General features: G+C 32.5%; 1 non-coding gene across 1 annotated transcript; it reads left to right on the top strand.

The window, feature by feature from the left end:
• The first annotated feature begins 6,095 nt into the window (after positions 1–6,095).
• On the top strand, positions 6,096–6,204 carry LOC149225976 (U6 spliceosomal RNA). Its single transcript, XR_016248501.1, has one exon. It is a non-coding gene; the product is annotated as a U6 spliceosomal RNA (small nuclear RNA).
• The last annotated feature ends 4,742 nt before the right edge of the window (positions 6,205–10,946 follow it).

Raw genomic sequence — 10,946 nt, 5'->3', positions numbered from 1 at the left:
AGATTCTGTATGCGATACTGGATTGTGTTTCAGTTTATATCTGGTGGGTCCCCTTATCGCTAGTTCACATGTTTCATGCGTTAAAGTCTTGTGTAATGTGTATTAGCCCTGGCACGCTGATTGAGGTATCTGACAGATAGCAGAATCATCGTCGTAACAGCCGGACCTAACCGCAAGTGTGACCACTTAGCCTTTAACTGTGAGATAGGGCGGATTGATGGTGGAACTGCCAGTTTAGACTGCGGATAATGAATTTAACTGGAAGTAAGCTAGATTTGGAGGAGGAAATTGTGGGGAGACTGGCAGAAGTCATAACTAAGGCAATTTTCGACCAAATTGGATGCAAAAAGAGGCTAGATAGCCATTTTTTGGCATTCTAAACTCATTGGAACAGGTTTCAGAGTCAAAGGAGCACTTCTGGATATGAATTTTTTTGCAAAGTGAAGCCTATGTGTGCCCTGGTCAACTAGAGTGTTGATTTAGTTTATGGAGGAGTTCCAAGATGAACATGACCTTGTAGGGGTATTCCAGCCTCCATATGCGTTCCTGCAGTAGCCATTACAGTAGTGTTGTAGCTGTTTTTCTTCTTTGCTCTATATGTGTATGGAAAAAGAGACTTGTTTAAGTACTTCAAGTGGATTGTTTCACTTGTTTATGCTCTTGGAAGTTGGAGTATGGGGTCTTGATTTGATAGCCCTTAACTTGTTGATTGTTTCATGACTAACTGTAGGTTGTCATATGTTTAGAGTGAGAATTATTTGTAGAATATGTTTCCTTGAAGGGGAAACTAACCACTCTTTTTGTCAGCACATTTATGTACTTTTTATTTGAAGAATTGTGAGCATAATGAGAAGGGGTCAAGCCTTTAGAGCTGATCCAAGGACATGTAGCCCAGGAGGGGTGAACTCTATCAATGGATGGTATATTATTGTTTGATGCATGCTTCCATTGAGTGTTTTGGTTTCATGTTTTAAGTTTTCTTCATGAAACTATCTTAAACAAAAACACATAAAATTCATGCTTTTACTTGCTATTTTGGAGTACAACCTCAAGCACATTTTTATATTCTGATGAGGGGAATTAGCATAGCATTATTAATCTGCCCTAATTTAGATCAAGTTGGTATCAGAGCTATGGTTTTTCTTTGTGCAAGGAGGAATTGATTGTTGTTTGCAAGTAAATGTGTTTTGAAGCTCATTGAGGAGAAGGTTTTGGAAAGGAGAGCAAGATTGTTTCAATCTCTACCACCAAGTTCTACCTCAAATTGCAGTAGAAGCTTCAAACAAAGCATGTCCCAAGGAGGAGAGCCTACAAGAATGTCAAAGGATGTGAAGGCTTTTAGAAAGGCTTTCTTAGACATGGCAGAAATGGTGAAAGTCCTCTATGAAGAGAGGAATACCAATTTGCAAGGTGAAGGATTTAGACCTCCAAGAGGAGAATGTTCTCTAAGGGAAGAAGGTAACAAGAATGGTGATAAACCACCATCTTCTCCACAATCTTCATGTTTTTCTACAACTTTTATGAAATATGCTAGTGTAGAAAGTCCTTCAGAGAAGGCAGATGGACAATTTTGTACCTTCTGTCCACATGATGTGGAAGATGAGGTTCTATCAGCACCCAAATCTGAGGAGCTGAAAGAAGAGAGTTGAAGAGTCCAAGAGGACACATCTCGAATTAAAAGGGAATTTAAAACATCTTCATATGCCAATCAAAGGATGCAGTAAAGGGTAAGAATTTACATGCTTCTTCGTTATGCGAAAGTATTGATGTAAATTCATTTGCGGCCTTTGAAAAACACAGTAAAGGCATTAGATCCAAACTCTTGACCAAGATGGGTTAGAAGGGAGGAGGCCTTGGCGTAAACCAGCAGGGCATCAAAAATCAAATTGTAGCCAAGGATAGGCCTAAATACGAAGGCTTAGGCTATGTCGCAAAAGAAGAATGGTCTTCTAGCGATGGTTCATGGGTCACGTGTTCCTTTTTCCATAAGGGAGGACACAAGGAGGAAACATGTTGGAGTTGGCACCCAGAACTGGTTCCTGCATGGTTCCTCAAATGTAAGGAGGATTTGAAGGGGAAACGTCTCCAAAGAGAGATGAAAGCGTCGAGGAAGAAAGGAATCTCAGTTCTTTAAGCCACGTGAGTTTCTCACGCAGAAAACGTAAGCGAAACGACAGTAGAAGGAGGAATAACCGTTCTGTTCATTCGAGTTATGTTCATTCGACTGCTGTTAATTCAAATGCTGTTAAATCAAATGCTTTTCATGTTGGAAAACAAAATGCGGATTTGAATAACGTGTTGAGGAAAATTTTTCCATGCACCTTTTGCCTTTCATCTAACCATTGTGTAGATAAGTGCGATAAAAGGAAAGCAATCCTCGAGAAGATGTTTATGTCTACTGGAATTGAGACCGAAAGGAGAAAATCTCATCCAAAGATAAAGGCAAGTGAGACGAGTGGAGCTCAAAAGAAATTATGTACTCATTGCAATATCAGTGGGCTTTGGGTCGAGAAGTGTTGGAAATTGTTTCCACAACTTCATCCTGGTAAGGGCAAGCATATCACGCAAGCACCAGAAGAGGAAGTGACAACAGAAAAAGTGGCACAAGATGCGACCATCCTTGAAACAACTTCAGAGGAAGATAAAGTTCAAATAGAGGGTTAATTTACCTAGTTGGGTAAGAAATGGGCAGACTATTTGTGCAGTTGAAGTCTGTAAATTTTTGTTTTTCACTAGTTGCATATCCCCATAGTTGGGTAATTTGTAAAAGTGATGTTCATAAATAAATCACTTATATGCAACAATGTTTTTCTTTAAGCATTACAATGCTAGTTTAGATTGTTGATAGTCAATTTGAATAGAGAAATTTGGGAGTTAAGTTCATTAGATTTTGTAAAATGCTTTCTTGAAAACATTTTGTAAAAATCATTTTAAGACTGTTGTATGAGTAAATGCAACACATTTAGTATGTTCCAAATGTGTGTGGCACTTGAGTTATACGAGTATTCACTATGTGAAGCTTGTTTTGGGTTCATTTGACAAAGTCTTTTAGGATCTTATCCTTGATAAGTATTTTTCAGATAATCTTCTTGGAATTCTTCTTGGGAAGGATGTTGTTGTGGATGGCCATAGTGACATGGACAGGTTGAGAAGGACATCAAACTTGAATTCTTTAGTCACATAGCGAAACATGTAATTTGCAGGATATTGTACTACAGATTTGCAGGGGATGCTGGTGTCGACTCATCTCTTGTGGATCCGAAGAACAAAGGTGAAGGAGAAGGAAGGATGATATGTAGGATACTTGCAGTGCAGATAAAGTACAAAGGAGTTGCAGATTATTTAAACTTTTGGAGACCAGAAGATTTTTAGTGGGGAAGAGTGATCAGGAGCTCAAAATTTGGAATTTTGACCATATTAGCTTCAGATTGAAGATCTCGTCATTCTGAATCCAATGGTGCAAACGAAACTTAAATCCAAGCTCGTATGTGGAAGTTAGAGTTGGTCAAATTTCAAGGTTAATTTGATGACATGGGAGGATTGGAATGATGTGGCAAAGGTCCTATCCAATCAGGAGGCACCAAGTGGCGGCCCGCCATTGGCCCTCACAAATCTCATATCACAGCAACAAGGTGAATCAGGTAAGAATCGGTCCCTAGACAAAGCCGATTGCAATTAGCGAAATTGCATATTGTAGGAAAGGATATCGGCCCTGCCCCTGGCAATTTGTGTAATGCGATGCGATGTGATCACATATTGCAATCAAATTGGTGAAAAGAATCAGCCCTGACCCCAACAAGGTATGGAGTTGCGATGCGATGCGATCGCATATCGCAATCGCATCGGTCACAGGTTATCAACCTGGGTCCAGGTGCAGTTAAGTCCCGAATGCGATAACGCTGATTACGATGAGCGAGAGGTTCCAGACGTGATACTCTATTTTGTTGAAGTTTATAATCCAGTGGGTCCCCTTATCACTAGTTCGCATGTTTCATGCGTTAAGGTCTTGCGTAATGTGTATTACCCCTGGCACGCCGATTGCGATATTCGACATACAACAGTACCGTCGCCGTAACCGCCGACCTAACCGCAAGTGTGACCACTCAACCTTTTACTGCGAGATAGGCGGGATTGATGGTGGAACTGCCAATTTCGGTGGAACTGCTAGTTTAGACTACAAATAATGAAATTAACTGGAAGTAAGCCAGATTTGGAGGAGGAAATTGTGGGGAGACTGGCAGAAGTCATAACTAAGGTAGTTTTCGACCAAAGTGAATGTAAAAAGAGGCTAGATAGCCATTTTTGGGCATTCTGAACTCATTGGAATAGGTTTCAGAGTCAAATGAGCACTTCTATATAGGATTTTTTTTTTCAAAGTGAAGCCTATGGGTGTCTTGGTCAACCAGAGTGTTGATTCAATTTATGGAGGAGTTCCAAGATGGAAATGACCTTGTAGGGGTATTCCAGCCTCCATATGTGTTCCTGCAGTAGCCATTACAACAATGTTGTAGTTGTTTTTCTTATTTTCTCTATATGTGTATGGAGAAAGAGACTTGTTTAAGTACTTCAAGTGGATTGTTGTACTTGTTTATGCTCTTGGAAGTTGGAATATGGGGTCTTGATTTGAGAGCCCTTAGCTTGCTGATTGTTTCATGACTAACTGTAGGTTGTCATATGTTTAGAGTGAGAATTCCTTGCAGAAGAATGTTTCCTTGCAGGGGAAACTAATCACTCTTTTTGTCAGCACATTTATGTACTCTTAACTGAAGAATTGTGAGCATAATGAGAAGGGGTCAAGCCTTTAGAGCTGATCCAAGGAGATGTAGCCCAAGAGGGGTGAACTCCTTTATCAATGGCTGGTGTATTATTGTTTGATGCATGCTTCCATTGAGTGTTTTGGTTTCATGTTTTAAGTTTTCTTCATGAAACTATCTTAAACAAAAACACATAAAATTCATGCTTTTACTTGCTATTTTGGAGTACAACCTCAAGCACATTTTTATATTCTGATGAGGGGAATTAGCATAACATTATTAATCTGCCCCAATTTAGATCAAGTTTAGTCAAGAAGAAAGTTCTCTCAAAGGTTGGACACCTGGAAGGGTTGGTTGGCTCCTAAAGGTTTTGTAGCTCCTAGGAAAGGTCAATTTTATTTTGGTTTGTCGATTCCACTTCCTTAACTATACTTGGGGAGTTGAATCATATCATAGTAACTCTTCGTCACATGTTTACCTCGGTGGACCGGTTAGCTTGGGTAAATGTGGGAGGAGGGTATTACAGTGTCCAAAAACCCGAAGAAATTTGAAATTTGACATTAATAGCACCCATTGCTATCCTTCCAAAGAGTGGAAACGTTCCTGGTAAGCCAAATGTCCATAGAGAAGGGAAAATAATGTCGAAAGATGATAACCATGTGGCTCTAGGAAAAAATATGCCTAGAGTCTCCACACAATAACATACAACTTTATATGAAAGTGTATATTGAGCAATATCCTATGTGAAAATTGGGTTATGATCTAGTATGGATGGATTTGATAATAGACCACAATAGAAAGTCAGACTGCTAGATATGCAGCAAGTGGGGGTGGTGGTGGTGGGGGGGGGGGGGAACTGTTAACATATATAGTATGTAATAACAAAAGCCAGTAATAAATAGCCAAGAGTGATAATCACCATGGAGATACAGTCTATCATCGATCTACCACAATCAACATAAGACTATGACCCACCCAATCACTTCATTTGAGCCAACTTGAAACCACATTCCACCCTAACTTACCAATGGCCAAACATCAATACCGCCTCCATGAAACACATCCAACTAAGGACTTATTTAAACTAAAAGTGGGAACTGTCTGGACAAATCCAAGAGTGTCCAAAGGAGGTTATTGAATGTGAAAACCCAAGCTTCGAAAACTGATCTAGCAATCGCCAAGGCCTTCATCACACCCCTTAAATATGCATAATCCAAAGAGTCCATATATGCCCTCTCACGCCAAATCTGTTGTCTGAAATTTTTTTTGGATCATCTAGTCCAACATCATGAAAATGCGACCACAACACTCAATCATATCTAATTGGTAGTTCATTTATGTATTTTTGTCTCTTCAAAAACATCCAAGAAAATTGGAATGATACAAAGAAGATTTAACATAGCACTTGCGCAAGGATGACATGCAAAATAATAATAATAAATTCCATATAAAAACTATTTCAATTACCTTAATTAACCTCTTAAAATACTTGTATTTCACTAAAACTCTTAATTAACAAAAGATTCCAATCCATCTTACATATTTTCTATTTTCTATTACTTTTTATTATCTAAAAAAAAAAAATTTAACCCATGAGGCTGTGGATTGACAATGGATGGATGTTTTTGAACTAAGAGACTCATTCTACAAGGCAGTATGAGGGAGATGTTTAATTATGTCCATGCTCAATGTGGAGTTTACATGTGTCCTTCTTAAAATAAAAATAAAATATTTTCTAAAAGAAAACAATGACGGCTATAATAAAAAACAAAAATGAATATGTTATGCATATGCATGTTTAGTTAGTTGTCCATATGAAGTAATATAATTTGAAGTAATAGTTTTAAAAAATATTTAATCACGAGATTTAAATAAACTATTTGAAGATATATCTTAACTAATTTAGGCTGATATCAACTTAGTATATATTTATATATAGAAAAAATGTTAAAATAAAATATTTTAATGTTGTATATAATAAAATATTCAATGTGGTTATCAATAAAATAATTTAATACAAATTAATAGTGGCATATACTTAAAAATATATTAATAACAAAAAACCATTTTAATGTGCGCTAACAAAATCTCTAAATGTATATGTTAAAACGTTTTTATGGTTAAAACATTTGAAGTGGTCTCAGTGTTTACAGTTTGACCCTTTTTTAGGTATGTTTTTTTTGTCGAAATCCAACAAAGATTTTTTGGACTTACAAGTTTAAGTTATGTACTCTATATAGTATTCAAAAATACAATTTAAACACTGAAATAATACACATTGTATTTTGCACTCTAAAAGAAATTTGCACCTAAAAAAATTTGATCCCTCTAAGCTCATGTTAGATATGTGCTTAACATGAATCTATACTGGTATTAAGTTACTCCATATATTTTGAAATTATAACATGACAATATTAAACCAAAAAAACTTTTTTATTCTTAGTTCTTTAAATTATCACATCCCTTGTACATTTCAAAATATTTCTCACACTGCCAACTTCTTGACTTGTTAAGTCAAAATAACTATGGTGATTGGGTAATCTCTCACTCTTTTCCAATATAGAAATAAAATGTTAAAGAGGCTCAATTAATCTATTTCTTCTTAAAATGTGATACACCATATTGATTTTAGTGAATGTTAATCATCATCATCATATATACCAAGCTAGATCCATCTTAACTCTCGATCAAATCTCTTTTCACTCTAAAAAACTTTACATCTTAAAAAATAATACCTCCTCAAAAAAATTAAGATTATTTTTATTTTTTATTTATTTTAACAAAATAAAAATATTTATAAAACATTATATTACATTACATCTCTACCATATTAACTTAAAAAACAAATCTCAATGCAACAATTTATTAATAAAATTACATATTTTTTTAATTAATTTTAAAAAAATTTCGATAATTAATACTTTGAAAACTCTTCTACTATATGAGAGCAAATCTCAATGCAACAATTTATTAATAAAATTACATATATATATTTTTTAAATTAATTTTAAAAAAACTTCGATAATTAATACTTTGAAAACTCTTCTTAAATTATGAAACTTAAGTCTAGTAAAATAATTTGTTTTACCAAAAATTGTGATGCGAGAAACTAATGTCTTTCTTAATATGGTTCTTTTTAAATTTCTCTTAGTCTTCACTTTTTTTTTTTTCAGATTGTTTTTAAATATAACTTAGTGTGTATAAATATTTAGTTTTAAAGTGAATATATAGAGTTAATATTTGTAAAATTAAAATAATAATAATAATAATAATTATTATTATTATTGAGAGTTTGAATTAAAAATAAATTAATATTTAGTTTTAAAGTAAATATATATAGTTAATATTTGTAAAATTATTATTATTATTATTTAAAGTTTGAATTAAAAATAAATTAAAGTAATAAAAATATTTTTAATTATAATTTAATTTTTAATTAAATATTAAAATTAATAAAGTTACTGGTTTAGAATAGAATAAATGGTGATAATGTATTATGTTAAGATATTTTATGATGAAAAAAATGTTTTTAATTTTGAATGGGCAAAAATTAGTTATACTAAGAGTTAGTGTAGTCTAAATCAAGTGCAATTTTCCAATAATTTTAATAACTTAAATACTCTAAATAAAAATACTACTTACAAATTAAACATATCAATTATCTCAAATCTCACTTTACTTATATATATTAAAATTAACTAATAATCTCGGATTTGAAGTTTCTGCAACCCTCAACAATGTGTAAATCAATTTCCAGATTCATATCACATTTAATTATTATTATAATCAACTTTTAGAACCAGCAATAATGATTCATCATTAGGATAAAAAAAATCTAATACAATCATTACAATTTAACAATATGACTTAATTTATTATTATAAAAATATATCAAAATATTTATACGTGACTATATCTTGGATTCACCAATCTTATCATTTGAAATACCTTTTCAAGATTCCCAACTACTTTACCTTTATATCTAATGGCATGTTTCCTTCGAATTGAAAGATTTTCCTTCGAATTGAAAGATATACATAGGAAGTATACCTAAGTAGTGTATATCATCTCTACATATATTATTCATTATAATAAAATTAATTATTTATTTTTTTTTATTAAAAATATAAATATAGAAATTGCTTTTTTTGTTTTTTTAATATTGAAATTTTAATTTATTTTTAAATTATTAAAAATATAAATATAGAAATTGTTTTTTGTTTTTTTTTTAATATTGAAATTTTAATTTATTTTTAATTTAATATTTTATTGAAGTTATTGTGAGGTAATTTATTTGGTAAAGTATATAAATATGGTATATAAAAAAGGTAGTCTAATTTATAGATCAAATAGTTTTTTTTACTGGAATTTATTAAAGTTTGGCAATACAATTTCAACATTTTTTGTTATTTAAAATCGAGTTGTTTTTAGTGAGATTTTTTGGAAGCTTTTATGGTGGGTTTTTCCGTCTAATTTCTCTAAAATCCCACAGGAATTTATTGAAACCACAAGTTTGATGTATAACCCCTACACAATCAAAGTGCCCTAGGGGTTTTTCAGGGAGTTAAATCCATATATACAGTCAATTTAAATAATGTAAATCAAGATTTCACCTCAATTTTTTCTGCAGGATTCAGGCATTGGAAAGTCCAAAAAGTCACTAAAGACAACTCTGTTTAAAATACATTTTTGAATGAATAAATGGATTCAACGCTCTGAAAAACCTCTAGGGCACTTAAATTATATAGATTAAACAATTTAAACTCAAGTTTTTAAAAATCTCTGAATTTTGATTAAAATTAATAAAAAAAATTGTGAAAAAAATAATTTCTTCTCTAAATTAGACTACACCTATAAAAAATATGTCGTAGTCTAACGATTATGCTTTTTTGCTCTCAAAGTTATGGAAATTCCGACGATATTTTATTATGTTTTTTTGCTCTCAAAGTTATGGAAATTCCGACGATATTTTGAAAAAATCCGGCCAGGATTTTTGTAAATCCAAGTAAAAGTTGTCAAACTTCATAATTTCAGGTGCCTTAGTGGATTTTGATGGTGTGAATCCATTTCCACCATCAAAAACATGATTCAAAAACTGCATCTACAAGATTTTTTGAAACTTTTTTACCCAGATTCCGACCACTTTTGACCTTCCGGGCAATCTTTTTTGCCGGCCACTTTTTGACCGTCCAGGCAATTCCCCCGCTTCCATAAATGACTCCTATAAAATATTATGAGGATTTTGTATATTTTGATTAACTTATATCTATATTGAAATAAAAAAAATACACCTCTTAATTAAAGTCGTAATAAAAAATTAACATCATATTATACTAGAACCATAGCACCAAAATTACAAATTCTAAAAATTACCAAATATATATATAAAATTAATTATAATTAATTGATTCAACCCAATTTTCATCGACAAAATAAATTAATACCATACCACCAAAATTACAAATTCCAATAAATATAAATATATAATATATATATATAATTAATTCAACCCAATTTTTATTGACAAAATAATTTAAAATATTTAAGAACTTGATTTAAAAATTCTATTAATTTAAAAAAAAAAATCATCTGCTAATATTTTTTGCCTTTGAAATCAAACCTCTCCCATAAGGTTGACAAGTGTGTTTTTCACCACATCAGTTAGGATTCATATGTTAAGCGAAAAGAGAGGGAAAAAAGCATCCTTCTAATCAGAAAGCACGATCTTCAATAAAGCATATATTTTCTGAAGGGATGACCTACACATGTGTTGCTTACGTCACACCGAAACTTTTGATATTATTTTATTTCCTTATCTATAAAGCCACATCATGTTTTTGGGGCTGGGTATTTTCAGCTATGAAAGCCACATTCATATTTGGCAATAACTTTTTCTAATCTTCTTTTCATTTAAAATATACTTGACAATATTAATACTTATTAGTCCTTGTCCAAAGGGCCCACAGCGACTATACTAATTGATATGCTTTGTTATCCGTGCCGTCACAGAGATTAAAACAGAAATTTCAGAAATTAAAATCTGAAACCCAAAGTTTTAAGTTAAATTTCTTTCTTCTTTCTTTTTCTTTTTCTTCTTCTTCTTTTTTTTTTTTTCTTTTTTTTTTTTTTCGTATTAAATATTGACACCACATTTTGTTAGTTAATGAGAGACTTTGACATTTTATTTGGCCT

This window comes from Pinus tabuliformis, chromosome J, assembly GCF_031772625.1.
Source record: "Pinus tabuliformis cultivar Carrire ecotype Pingquan chromosome J, CPIR1, whole genome shotgun sequence".
Classification (NCBI taxonomy): domain Eukaryota; kingdom Viridiplantae; phylum Streptophyta; class Pinopsida; order Pinales; family Pinaceae; genus Pinus; species Pinus tabuliformis.
This window is presented reverse-complemented; position numbering and strand designations above follow the sequence as displayed.